The 15,081-nt window shown below is 42.1% G+C and overlaps 1 protein-coding gene across 1 annotated transcript in view; it reads right to left on the reverse strand.

The window, feature by feature from the left end:
* ZNF572 (zinc finger protein 572) overlaps nucleotides 1-15,081 on the reverse strand; it is a gene marked incomplete at its 5' end in the record, with an annotated part of 53,817 nt that overhangs the window by 6,388 nt on the left and 32,348 nt on the right. The gene's annotated exons all lie outside the window — the stretch shown is intronic.

The following is a 15,081-nucleotide window of genomic DNA, read 5'->3' on the forward strand; positions in this document are numbered from 1 at the left end:
TTGTCATAGGGACCTCATTAGAGCTTATATTTTTCCTTGACACCAGGGCATCAGCAGATTTATTATTATCATCATCAGAATCATTAGCATCAAAATAAATCGAGTACTTATTAAGCACCTGCTGTTTCTGTTCCCACCTACGCTTTAGCTCTCCAATCTGTGAAACAACTGGAGAGCTAAGGTATCCATCCACATATAAAACAAATAGTTTACAAGCCACCGCTATTACTAACATTCGGAGATACAGTTAATCACCCCTCTTTGGTTACAGAGAACATGGAAGCTGGGCCCTTCACACCAAACACACAAATCTACTTGAGTCTGCACCCCTGACACTCTCTTTCTTCCCACCTGTTGCAACAGAGAACTGGTCCTTCACATTTAAAGCAAGCCCTTTACTGGTGCTCTCCTTACACTATCAAGTAACCTCTCAATTCTCCCAGCCCCAACCCAAAATACTCCCTTAGCTTTAAATTTTTTTTCCCTCTTCCTGTTTCTGTTTTACAACCTCCTACTCACCTTTTAACCCATTTCTCTTGCAGCAAAAACAATAAATCACTAAGATTACAAATGACACCCATGTTAGTGCAACTGGTATTTTTCAGTTCCCTAGTCTTTTTTTCAGGAGTTTTGACACTGCTGAGAACTCCTTTCTTCTAGAAACTCTGTTTTTAGGTGTTATCACTCTGCCGTCCTTCTCCTCCACATTCTCTCGTCAGTCCTGTTATAGTCTCTTTTAAAGCCTGGTCTTTACGAATTATTGAGGTTCCTCAAGGCCATCTAGACCCTCTCCTCTTATCCCAAGATGTTCCCTCTCTGGCAATCTCATTCGCTCCCACATTTTAAAATACCACCTACACTGACAACTGACAACTGTGTATCTCCAGCCCAGGCTACATTTCTGAGGTCTTCACGCTTCTAACCAATGGTCTACTTGACATCTCATGTTACAGGTCTTGATAACACCTCAAAAACAAAATGTCAAAAATCAAAATCAAAATCTTCTTTCTTCTCACACGTACAAACATAAAATAAAATATACCTGTTCCTCCTCCGATATTTTCTCTCTCAGCCACCCATCAGGTTATACAGAAGCCCAGAGTCCTTTTTGTCACCTGCCTTTCCCTTACCTTTACTCAAAATTTCTGGTATGTGTAAAGTTTCAGTTTAACTCCAAGGGAGGGCAAGAATATGAGTGGATGTGAACTTTCCAACATGCTGGTCAGTGGGGTGCACCAAGGCAAACCAAGACAAACTTATTTTGATTTGGAAAAGTAGAGAATAGAGAAATATGACATTTCTTGTGGATGTGAGGCAGTGTGCATAGCACAGTGTCTCTCATATTACATGTTATTCTTTTTTTTTAAGATTTTATTGGGGAAGGGGAACAGGACTTGATTGGGGAACAGTGTGTACTTCCAGGACTTTTTCCAAGTCAAGTTGTTGTCCTTTCAATCTTAGTTGTGGAGGGCGCAGCTCAGCTCCAGGTCCAGTTGCCGTTGTTAGTTGCAGGGAGCACAGCCCACCATCCCTTGCGTGATTCTAGGAGTTGAACCAGCAACCTTGTGGTTGAGAGCCCACTGGCCCATGTGGGAATGGGACTGGCAGCCTTCGGCGTTAGGAGCACCGAGCTCCATCCTCCTGAGCCACTGGGCTGTCCCTGCTACATGTTATTCTTGCAGTGTCATATTGACACTCCTTCCACCCAGTGATGGCTTCTACGTCTCTTCACCGTGAACCTGAGTGACCTTCTGTAATTGTCTCAAATAATAGATGATGGTGGAAGTGATGATATGTGACTTCTGAGAGTAGGTCATAAAAATGACATGCACTTCTTTTTATTCTCTTGTTGAGATGTTTGCTCTTGGAACCCAGCCACCATGCTGCAAGGAATCCCAGGTCACTTAGAGAAGCCACGTGAAGCTATTCTGGCTTGAGTGAGAAAGCCTTCAAATGACTTTGGCTCCAACCAACATTAGACTGCAACCACATGAAGTCCCAAGTGGGACCCACCTACGTAGCAGAGTTCATTCTGCCCCCATAACTATGAGAGGAAATACTAAAATGATTCTTTCATCCTAAGCTACTAAATTTTGGAATGAACTTGTTATACGATCATAGACAACCAGAAAATATTTAGTGCACTGAAGCATAATGCAACCTCAACAAAATGTGTGGCTTTGCCTATGGGAACAGGTGGCAGGCAGAAAAAGGAAAGTCCTTAAGTAGAGACTTAGTGGGTGCCTAAGGATCTTGAGGAAATTGTCAATGAGGGGTTCAAGGAAAGTGAGGAAAAGTGGAAGATGAAGGAAAGGGGTCCTTGTTATTTAGTGGCAGAAATTTGCCAACGTTGTCACCTGAGCTAACATGGAAAATAAAAGATGTACCTAATGAACTAAATAATCTTGTTCAGAGTTGTTAAACTCATTCTGGAAAGGGACAAATAGATATAGTTTATGCTTTTGGGCCATACCATCTTGTTGTAATTACTCACCCCTGTCATAATTGCATGAAAGCAGGCACTTTCAAAACTAGCAAATAGGCATGAGTGGTTCCCACAAAACTTCCGTTACAAAAAATGGGCCACCTGCCCATCAGCCAACCCTTGTTCTAGGCAAGGAGATCAAGGTAGAATATTTAAAGTGTCACCTAGTGCCTTCTCATTGCCTAGCATAAGATGTAAGGAAAGAGAGATAAACTAAAGAACCACCTCTTGAATATACAGGAGCTAAAACCCGCTGCATTTGAAAAAACTTTTTTTTTCTCATTCCAGCCTCTCCAGATGGCAAACAATGTTAAAATTAAGAAATGGCTTCTGAGAAAAGATCCAATATCAGGCACTGCTCGAAAAACATGATCTAAATAAGGGTCAGCAAATTACAAAAGGCCTTTTGCTGGTCTTAAGGGTATGTCTTGAAGAACTTCTTTGGTAAATAATGGGATACCAAAAGTCTTATGGGTCTTGTCCCACAGCAATCACACAAAGAAGCCATAGCAGAAAAGGGCTTATCTCATGAAGAACTGTGGGTGCATCTTTTGTCAAATAGAGCGAATTATATATCGACATGCCAAAAGCCTCAAAATTTCTCAAAGTATCATGTCAGCTGAAACTGAAAGGCACGGAAACAGTACAACATGATAAGAGGTCTTTGGATCCCTCAAATTTTACCGGCAGGATGAAGGCTTATAAAAACCACTCAGCCACAAACATGAGTTACTGTTGAAGAAAACCAGATTATGTGACTCTAAATATACCTCTCTGACATAAAAATTATTTTGAGCTGAAGACTATTAAGAAACAACAAATGCAGGAAAAGCTCTCTCTACCCTCCTCTTTTTCTGTATGAAGGAGGGATATAAATTCTCCTTCACTGGAGATGACTCTAGACTCTTAGCACCAGAGGAATCTACAAACATTACTCCATTAGTTTTCCTCTATATATTTACTTCCCACGGTTTGCCTCCCTTGGAAGCCTAAAACTGCTTTACTTTGTCTTGTCATTTCTCTATAGACTTGTTGTTCTTTGTTGAAGATTTTATATAGGCCAGAGTTCTAAGCTATATCTTTGAGTTACTCTTTCCAAGTCTCTCCCATGTATATATGAGATATACATGTTAATAAGCTTCTGGTTGTTTTTCTTTTGTTAATCTTTTTTTTTTGTTACGGATGCTCCAGCTAAGAACTTAGAAGGTAGAAGGAAAAGGATTTTTTCCCCTCTTCTACACTAGCAATAAGATAAGATTTAAACTTCAGGACATTTCTGTTGAGCCTCATTCTGTCTACTGTGTTCCTACCACGATGCCAAACTGCTTGTGGTTTTCAGAACACAGCTTGTTCTTTCGTACCACTGTGCCTTACTCTCTGTCACAATGTCACTGCTTCTAACACCCCTACGCTTATCTTTCTTCCTATCTCCTGGCTGTACAGAAAATGTCCACTCTTCCTTTTAGCTAAAGTATCATCTCCCTAGTTCAGCCTCCTTGGCTCTCCCAGGAAGACTTAGACATCTTTTCCTCTCCAAATTATATTCTGTTCATAAAATTGTGTTTGTATCCCCACAGGTTCTGAACCAATTGATAAATAGACACAGGTATCAGGTAAGGATCAAAATCAACAGCCTTGGGACAGGTCAAGCTGGACTGGAGAGTTGGCCTTGGGTCCAAGGCTTCCTATGCCTCCCATGCTTTAGACTGGCTTTCTCTCCCAGCTGCAGGGCGGAGAAATTCTGCCCCAGAAATGTTATCGACAACATGCACAAAAAGCAGAGAGCAGGTGGTAAATTTTCCATGGACAGGAAGATCTTAGAGAGCCCAAGGAGGCCTGAGCCACACACACAAGTTCAGTCTTTTCTGCCCCATCTCACCTATGAAATAAGTGGCTCTTTTTAACCCTACAAACGAGTGAGCTTCTGCCTTTCCCCAGCCATAACTACTTTCAAGCATCTGCGTCAGTAAGAAAACAGTTGAAACTGTCTTCATACGGATCCACTGGGAGAGTTTTCAGCTTCAAGTTACAGACGACCTGACTTGCAGTGGGTGAAGCCATAAGGATATTATTATTCACTTGAGAAATGTCCAAGGCAGGCAGTCCTGGGATGGAATGAGGAGTTGAGTGATTTCTTCAAGGACTCAAGCCATTTCCTGCCTTCCTCTCCATTATCCTCAGCATTTTGATGACATCTCCCCTCAGGTTTCTCACTTCATGGCTACAAGAGGGCGGCATCAACTCTTCCCATCACATCATAATACCATAGTACCCAAAGTGAGAAGAAAGGGAAGGGGACAAAAGGGCTGTATTTTCACATGTGTCTCTTTTACCAAGGAAAACCGTATTTTCAAAAACCTTCGGTAGACTTACCCTTGTCTCATTGGCCAGAACTTGATCACATCTCCTCTGACTAGACCAATCATTGCCAAGGGGTAATGGGATTGCTGTGATTGGCTGAGGCCAACATGATTCATCCTGTGGAACTGAACAGGGTCCTGCCCAAACCAGATCAGTAAAAAGGGAAAGACGGATGTGAACGAACTGTCAGCCACGAAAAACATGAACAGAAACAAAAGGAGAAACTTCTGGGCAGCAGTATCCACAGGCTTTTTCAAGGGCATGGGTTCAAAATAACTCCATTCTTTTACCCATGACCCCATCCATCGATGGACACTTGTTTCCATTCCTTGGCTGTTGTGAATAATGCTGCAATGAACATGGAAGTACAGAGATCTCTTCAAGATAGTGATTTTATCTCCTTTGAATATATACCCAGCAGTGGGATTGCTGGATCATATGGTAGTTCAATTTTTAATTACTTAAGGAAACCTGTATGCTACTTTCTATAGTGGCTATACCAGTTTACATTCCCACCAACAGGGTACAAGGTTTCCCTTTTCTCCACCTCCTTGCCAGCATTTGTTTATCTCTTGTCTTTTGACTATAGGCATGATAACAGGTTGTGAGGTAATAGCTCATTGTGGTCTGGATTTGCATTTTACTAATGATTAATGATACCCAGTACCTTTTTCTGAATTGGCCATTTGTTTATCTTCTTTGGGAAAATGTCTATTCATATCCTTTGCCCATTTTTCAATCAGGTTATTTTTTTCTATTGCGTTGTATGAGTTCCTTGTATATTTTGGAATTTAACCCCTTATTGGATATGTGGTTTCCAAATATTTTCTCCCATTTCATAGGTTGCCTTTCCATTTTGTTGATGGTTTCCTTTGCTGTGCAGAAGCTCTTTAGTTTTATGTAGTCCCACTTGGTTATTTCTGCTTTTGATGTCAAATCCCCCAAATCTTGCTCTTTCTCCAACACTGAGGACACAGTCCGGAGGCAGCCATCTGCAAGCCAGGAGCCCAACCATGCTGGGGGCCTGAGCTCAGACTTCCAACCTCCAGAACTGAGAGAAAATTAATTTTTATTGTTTAGTGTGTGGTGTTTTGGTCTTGGTATTTGTGTCTGTGGTATTTAGTCTGTGGTATTGTTTCGTCTGTGGTATTTTGTTATGGCAGCTTGAGCTGACCGATATAGTACCGATCTGATTATATGATAGAGCAGCTTGCACTAAATTGTCAATTGTCAGGTTTTATTCTTTGCAGGAATGTTTACATTGTAAAAGAGAAAGTGGTTAAAATAATGGACTCACTAACTGGCAGACGGTACAGAGCCATCTGGTGAGGTACAGCGTGATGACATAATCGATAAATCCTTTGCCTCACAATATGTGTGACCTTTTACCAAGAATTGAACTTTCCTAAGCCTCAGTAACTTGGGTCCAGTCATATCCATGTTCCCGATAAGCTACGAGGTTTGTGCTGATTCCTTTTAGTGGTGGGGTTTCTGGTACTTTCAGTGATCTCCGGTTCCTTTTATTTTCTCCATCATCCTCCCTCCCACTGCTCCCTGCATTATTTGGCCTGGGAGTATATACAGAGAATTGCTACTGAAACAATCATTGTTGCAAGTACATTCTGCTTACTCAGCATCTCCAGGGTGGAATAAAACAGTAGAGAGTTGGCTGAGGGAGACAGTATGGGCTGGCACAGAGCACCAAAGATATTGGAAGCCCAAACCATAGTTCCCCCATGTAGAGGAATGTCTGTATCAAAATAGATACCAAAGGAGATTGCAATATCTTTTTTGAAAGTGGGTAGGAATGTGGGTGTGGGGTTTGGGAGGGGAAGGAAATGTCCAGGATGGTTTGATTCTGGTGCTAACAGCAAATCAAAGGGATCAACAGAGCAGCCCAGACTGTGCTTCTCTCATGTTAGCTCAGGACGGCACTGTCCTTATTCATAGTCAATGCTCAGTATTCTAAACTGTGTCAGTAGGTGGCTCCAGAGGCAGCTGTTTGGTGAGACTGCAGCAAAAGGTAAATTATGCCGCAGAGAAAGCAAACCCTGTATACGAATCCAAAAGAATCTTGATGCAAACATAAAGTGATATTGTACCAATTAGATTTAACAAGCCTAAGCCTGGGTGTCGTAGCGGATTACGAGCATGGATACTCTCTGATGTGAATTGTTTGGAATTAATTACTCAAAAGACAGAAACAGAGACTGTTGTCCTGGGTGCCACTCCACTCCCCAAGATGTTAAAGTTCACTTCTCCTCCTTGGCCACCGATTTTTCTCTAAGGTTAGTTGTCCTCAAATGTTCTCTTGGCATCCACCTACCTACAAGCCAATCTTCCTCCAGAAGACAAAAGGTCAAGAATTGGCAGGCGTTCACCCCTGGCTATACTACAAGAGAATGCCAGTTCTTGGAGCCTCGGAGCTATATAGAAACCTACAAAACTGGTCTCAGATTAGGCAGGAACTAAGGAGAGGAGAACACCATTTGGAAATTTGAGGTTTGAGCAACGTTATGAAGCATGGCCTAGGGCTAAGGGCATTTGATTCATTTATAAATACACCAAATGCTGAAAGAAGGGTGATTACCAGCCCAAAGTGAAAATAGCAAAATTTCCCCAGGACATCTTTCTGCTTGGTCTTTCTGATACCAACTCCCTACCTCCAAATCTGCACCTGCCCTCCAATTTCAGTTTGATCTACCATGAGTGAGTATCTACAAGTCGTTACCTCTTTTAGCCCCTGTATCGTATCCTTTGTCTCTTAGCCCATTCTTGTAGTTGCTGATATTCCCAAGGGTCACGTTGAACAGTGACCCTTGGGAATATCAGCAACTCGGTCTGTGGAATCACAAACCCAGAGTTGGAAGGAGGAAAGAAGGTAAAGAAGAATAGTATTTGGTCAGTGTCTTTCATGACCCAGATGCTGTCACATATGTTCTCTCATCTCATCCTCACAACCATCCTATATGATATAGAAATCAGTGTTCCAATTTTTCACATTTTGAGGAAAATGACATGAAGAGCTCGAGGATAATGATAAAGCCTCCAGGAGGTAGAAGGAGTGAGGGCCTTTAATAAAAAATGTCCCTGCCGACAACAGCCTTACAGATCTCTACTGAATTCATGAGCCCATTCTTTCTCCTGTATTTTCTACCACAGTGAGTGCTATGCCCAGGTAACAAGTTGTCTACACCATCCTCATAATGACCATTGGCGTTATCTTTGGCTACGCCTTTGCTGTTCCTGCATAACCAACCACTCAGCAAATCGGGTTGATCCCACCTGCTAAATAACTCTCAAACATGGCCACTACTCAGCTCTCTCCCACTGTCATTTTCTTAAGTCGGTCCGCCATCATTTCTCACGTACATGTGTCTGTTTCCAGGTTGGATCAGTAAGTGTATCTGGGGTAGTGGGAGGTTCAGAAAGAGTGAAGATCTGCAGAAATATCCTTATATTTTAATTGCCTTTAACAATATTAAATCAAATGATAGCATAGGTGGAATGTTCATAGTACAGGGCTTGGTACTATTGCTACTCGATACACAGGCCGAGCATTCCTATGGAAATCACGTGCAAAACACTTCCGGGTTAATCTGTTTAATATCTCAACTGCAGCTCGGCTGGTGGGTCATGCTTTGTCTTCTTTCTAAAAATCATCTTTGAGTTCGACTTGAGACTCTTCTTCTAAATTCCTCGTTAAATCCTTTTACCTTTAGAACTCAGAGCAGAGTGTAATTGATTGTTATGACAATGGACTGGATTCAGCCTAGAGAGGCAATCTGTAAATAATAACTTTAAGTCTACGTGCCTGTGCTTGATAGTATATTGCATTAGGACTAGCCAACTCTGAAAGAGAGATGACATTGTCAGCTCTATCTAATGCTATACCTAATGCATTGGATTTCCATAGGGCAGTTAAGAAAGCACTTTTCTCACCTGTCATCAGAAAATGATAGCTAAAATTGGCAGACAAATAGGCATATGCAACTGTTTAAAGTAGCTATGGAAATTCTCAATGTTACAAGATATCAGAACGGGAACTCCTCTTAGAATTCTAGCAACCATTTTAAAATGTATTGTGGGTTATTCTTTGTTGGTGCCACCAGAGCAGTTAGTGGGCAAGTGTTATGAACTGAATTGTGTCCCCTCAAATTCGTATGTTGAAGTCCTAACCCCCACTGTGACTCTATTTGGAGGCAGGGATTTTAAGGAGGTAATTAAGATTAAATGAGGTTATAAGGGTGGGGCCCTAATCCAATATTAGCCCTTATGAGAACAGGAAGAGACAGCAGAGATATGCACGCACACAGAAAATGTCCTGGGCAAGCCTTGAAAGTGGCCATCTCCAAGCCAAGGAAAGAGGCCTCAGGAGAAAGCAAGCCTGATGACACCTTGATCTTGGACTTTCAGCCTCAAGAACTGTGAGAAATAAACTCCTGTATTTTAAGCCACCCAGCCTGTGGTATTTTGTTACAGTAGCCCTAGCAAAGTAAGGCAGTAAGGAATAGAAACGCTAACTGTCCTACAAAGTACAGGATGTCAAATTCTGCACACTGAAAAATTGTTCTGTCCCAGATGCAAATAACATTCTCTTGAGAAACACAAGTCCAGTCTCAGCTCATCTTACCGTTGACCGTGTTAGACTTGTCTTTGCGTGAAGCCACCATGTCTTGTTTACCTTGGTTCTGCCAGGAGCTAGCAGAGTGTCTGGCCCTCCATAGAAGCTTAGCAATTGTGAGGCTAAGATATGTTTAAAACTGTTCATGTGCTTATTGTGTATCTCACCTTTTGTCTCAGTGCACCTGAGCCAACCGTCTGCTTGGGCGCATATCATGACTTGTTACTGAGAGACAGCAAAGGAACTGGGGTAATATTTACCTTTTGACATTCAAAAATTAGATTTTGCTGCAAGACAATTGTGGCGTTCTTTCCCAAGCTCTTGTCTTGAGGAAGAATTGGTTAGAGTCCGTTAGCATATCAAAGGCCTTGTTTTGGGGCTCAGTCAAAAATTCTTCCTAAGAGAGTTGCAGAAAGAAAATGAAGTGAGTGAGTCTGGGATGGAGAAGCCCTTTTGCTGAAAAAGAGCTTTAAATGTAAAAAAATAATCCTGGGAGGGTGGCCAGATGGCTCAGTAGGTTAGAGCGTGAGCTCTGAACAACAGGGTTGCCAGTTCGATTCCCGCATGGGCCAGTGAGTTGTTCCCTCCCCAGCTGGATTGAGGACAGTGAGCTGCCACTGGGCTTCCAGCACAGTTGGTTGGAGCACTGGGCTCTTGGCGGCAAGGTTCAATTCCCTCATGGGATGGTAGGCTGTGCCCCACGCAACTAAAGATTGAGGGTGACGTCTGCACTTAGAGCTGAGCTGCGCCCTCTACAGCTAGATTGAGGGATGGCTACTTGGAGCTGATGGGCCCTGGAGAGGGGCATTGTTCCCCAATGGAATTAAAATAAAATAAAAAATCCTGGGAGAGGAGAGCTATTATCCCCTCCTCCCTTCACTGACCACCCTATCTAAAATTTGCACAAGTCACTTATGATTACCTGACATTGTGTTTTATATCTGTTTGTTTCTTTGTTTATTGTCTTTCTCTTTGATTAGAATATCAATTCCATAAGTCAGCTTTTTGTCCATTTAACTGTTGCTGTGTTTCCAGCATCTAAATCAGTACCCAGCCGCTCAATAAATATTTATTGAATGAAGGCATGAGTTTTCTTTTCTCTTTATCTCCCTTCCACCTCTAAAAACAAGGAAGACAAGAAGAAATAATATCATTTGAGAAGGTATCTTTCAAGATTTTGAAGTCGTTCACCAGATATCATTCATCCATTTGCAGAGGAAATCCTAAGAACTGGCTTCATAAAATCGCATCCTGAAAGATCTAAGAACAGGTGCATTTCTGATTTAGTGCTCATTGTTCTGCATTCTGCGTTTGCTTCCTTTGAATTCCTTTGCAAAGTTTATAGTGTGACAAATGACCTCTTTAATGGCACTGGGCCACTAATTGTTCAGAAAGTGCACAGATAAAATTGAGCTGAGGCCCTGGGTACTTGCCTGCTCCTGGCAAGCAAACCTGGGGATGATTTCCATGAATGGGGACCCCCTTCTCAGCACTGGAACTTAATGGGTATCAGGTCTTACTTAGTGAAGCTGCCCAGAGAAGCATGTCATGTCACTGAAGGACATCGTGCCTCCTGGTCCATCATCTCTGTGGGAAGCACATATTGGTACAAAAGTGGAGACAGGATTTTGCATTAGAAAACAATTCAATCAGGAAATCCTGTGCAATCGGATCACTGAGTTTTGGCAATCAGCATTGGGACTTTTCTTTGTTACAAAAGAGTAAATGTCCAGGAAACATCAGGCCAAGTGCCCAAGAATGTGCATCTTCACAAAGGATTGGGATCATCAAATTCTTTGTTGATTAGTATCCAGAAAGATCAACTATGTTCCTTTGCAATGAATTACATGGTGACTCATTATTAGGATGGGAAAGAGAATGAGGAAGGAGGGATCTACAAAAGATCTGGCATGTTGCAATGTGACGTGTGTACAATGTCAAGTTTCTTTGACAGCACCTGTTTTAAAGTGGATTCTCTTCACCTGCATAAAGGAGAAAACTCCTTGTAAGCTAATGGATAATAGGATGAAATAACAGGCTCTTGGTCTACACTGTCATCACAAAAGTAACTTCCCTCTGTTTAGTGGTGCAACTCTGATTTGCACCAATACCCTTATTCCTCACAAGTCTGTGAAAAGAACAGAGCATGTCCATTTTGCAGACAGGAAAAATGAGGATCCAAGAAGGGAAGGGAGTTGCCTAAGCCCATGAAGTCAGTGTTGGAGTTGGTCTAGAGTCACGATCTTTCAGTCCCCATTGTAATGTGTGACTTGCATGACACCTGGGTGCACCACTCGACGGTGGGTCATGCATAGAGTGACCATATGATATGTCACCCATATCATACTTTGGAGAGTGAAAGAGGCTCTGTGAAGAATTATTTTGAGACAACTGGAAACCAGGACTATCTCAGGAATATTTGCATGAATGGTCGCCTTAATCATGGGACAGAAGCAAAAAGAGGACAAGTATCCTGCACACTGCCCAGCTCATCTCTTTGCTCTGACAGGAGAGAGAAATCTTTATCTCATTTTTTGAAAGTGAGCGACTTTTCAGACCTGAGCAATACAGTTTAACAGACAGACTCTGTTGGGTCACATAATAAAGAACGAGTTCTCTGATTTGTGCCATGCTGTCTGACCAATTTGGACCACAAAGCTCCAGAACGATGGCCGGAAGATGTATTCAAGAATAAAGGAAGCAAAGATGATGTGGCTTCTGCAGGGCAGACAGTAAGAGGCTGATGAGAATAGTCAGAAAGGACAACCAAGGCATCTTGTGGCCTGACTGCTGGGCAGCAAGCGGTATAGGGGTTATTATCAGTGTCCGTGTGTTTCTGCTGGAAAAGGCAAGTTCTACCGTATGGATAAGGCAATAAGACTTCCTAGAATGGGTATAGACTGCCCCACTCTGCTGGCTCATTCATTGGTTTTCCTGGTCACCATTCTAGGAATGGCAGTGGTGACGACAATATCTATTATAGCAAGAATTTACTTCTGGATATAGTCCCTCAGGCAGAAGTGCGTGACAACAGTGATTAGTACATTTATTTCTAATAATAGCACATAATCTTTGCAGAATGCTTTTATAATTTTTAATGTTTTTACCACTGTTGTAAGTTCATACATGTAAACTGCTTAACACAGTGCCTGGCTCGTAATAAGGGCAATGTAGTGTCTATTATTATTGTTATTATTTCATTTGAGTCTCACAAACACCCTACAAAATAGATTGAACAGAAATGACAAAGAAAAAAACTGAGCACAGATTGTCTGAGTTTATTTTCCATTGTTACCAGCCTATTTCAATAGCATGACCCTGGTCAGAAGTCTGGGTTCCGCTAAGAACAATATCTTCAATCTTATGATCCCCTAATTTCAGCATGTATGTTCAGATTCCCGCCCGGTCCATATCGCAGGGTAACTGATACTCCAGATGCACTTGGATATTTGGAAACTTGAAGCAAGTTTTCGTGCCCCCAAAGCTTGTTGGCATACTAAGGCTAAAATGTGACTCGGTCATTATCAGTCTCCTTTTCTGCTCTCACAGCTGGGAATTAATCCAAAAGGAGGGTTTCAATTTTTTAAAAAATTGTACAATGTTCCTTGCAGTGCTATTTTCAGTAGCAAAATCTCTTAACTTTAATGTCCAACAATAGGGGGATAGTTATGGAAATTTCTGTATGTTAAGTCAATGGAACATTTCATTCAGTACCCAGGGTGTTCCAACAACGGAACAGCTACGCTAAATTAGTTCACAGACAATGAATATTGAACATCGTAGATGAAACCAAATTAGTTCTAAAAAGTATAACAGGGACGGCCAGTTGACTCAGTTGGTTAGAGTACAGTGCTTTTAACAGCAAGGTTGCTGGTTCGATCCTCACATGGGCCACTGTGAGCTGTGCCCTCTGCAACTAGATTGAAAAACACTACTTGACTTGGAGCTGATGGGTCCTGGAAAAACACACTGAAATAAATAAAAGTTAAAAAAATAAAAATAGTGCCGGCCTGGTGGCTCAGGTGGTTAGAGCTCCATGCTCCTAACTCCGAAGGCTGCCGGTTCGATTCCCACATGGCCCAGTGGGCTCTCAACCACAAGGTTGCCAGTTCAATTCCTCGAGTCCCGCAAGGGATGGTGGGCAGTGCCCCCTGCAACTAAGATTGAACACGGCACCTTGAGCTCCCCGATGGATCAGTTGGTTGGAGCATGTCCTCTCAACCACAAGGCTGCCGGTTCGACTCCCGCAAGGGATGGTGGGCTGCGCCCCCTGCAACTAGAAACGGCAACTGGACCTGGAGCTGAGCTGCGCCCTCCACAACTAAGACTGAAAGGACAACAACTTGACTTGGAAAAAAGTCCTAGAAGTACACACTGTTCCCCAAAAAAGTCCTGTTAAAAAAAAAAAAAACTTAAAAAAAAAATAAAATAATAAAAATAAATCAAAAAAGAGAGAAAAAAAGTGTTACGGGCTTTCACAACCTCAGCATTCCTGACGGTTTGGATCAGATCATTCTTTGTGTGGGGGTGGGGGTTGGTCCTATTCGTTGCAGGATGTGTCAGTGTGTGCCGTGCCCTGTCTAATTCATTGTCCATCACCAGCGCCGTAAAGCCAGTCCCATTGCAGGCACGACCTTACTGAGCTCACTCTGTATAGCTGTGTTTGCAAAGGTACCAAGGGACCCAAAGGCAGTCTGTCAGAAAACGTTTTTTTGCTGCATTTCAGAAAATGCTCATAACTCAAAAGGCTAGGAGAGAATTGTCCTCAGTCACAAAGCAGGGCATTGCTGATCCCCATCAGCTTTCAGCACTGAAAGTGGAGAAGTGAAATCAATACAAAAGCAAGTTGAAGTGATTTCCAGGGTGTATGTAGACAGTTTGCCAAAACTATGCCCTCAGAGTAAAAGAAGAATCAAAGGGAAAGGTCACTGTGGGTTTACCCCTGGTCAGATCTGAAAAAGGTCAGATCTGCGTAAAGATAATCACTATAGTGGGTCAGCTCAAGGTCAAAGCCATTTGAGAATTAGATGTGGAAACCAGAGTGGTGGTGGGGGCTTGTGTTTGATTCTGTTGAATTTGCAAGGTTACGGATATCTTGCTATGGACTTCTCTGCGAAAACCCGTCTTGGAGGTGAAACTTTGCTGGTATATTGGTCAGGATTCTCCAGAGAAACAGAATCAATAGGATACATATATATCTTATTGGTTCTATATATGTACTATATATGCTATTGTATATGTGCATATATATATGATATATATATATATATCATATATATATATAAAGAGAGAGAGAGAGAGAGGGAGAGATATTTTTTTGTCAAGACTTGCTGGGGGCAGGCTACTGGTCCAGCGGTAGAGGCCAGGGAAGCTGCTAAACATCCTGCAATGAATAGGACCAACCCCCACCTCCACACAAAAAATGATCTGATCCAAACCATCAGTAATGCTGAGGTTGTGAAACTGTTATGCTTTTTAGAACGAATTTGGTTTCATCTACGATGTTCAATATTCATTGTCTTGAACTAATTTAGCGTAGCTGTTCCGTTGTTGGAACATCCTGGGTACTGAATGAAATGTTCCATTGACTTAGCATAAAGAAATTTCCATA

The sequence above is a fragment of the Rhinolophus hipposideros genome (genome assembly GCF_964194185.1).
Source record: "Rhinolophus hipposideros genome assembly, chromosome: 13".
Classification (NCBI taxonomy): Eukaryota; Metazoa; Chordata; class Mammalia; order Chiroptera; family Rhinolophidae; genus Rhinolophus; species Rhinolophus hipposideros.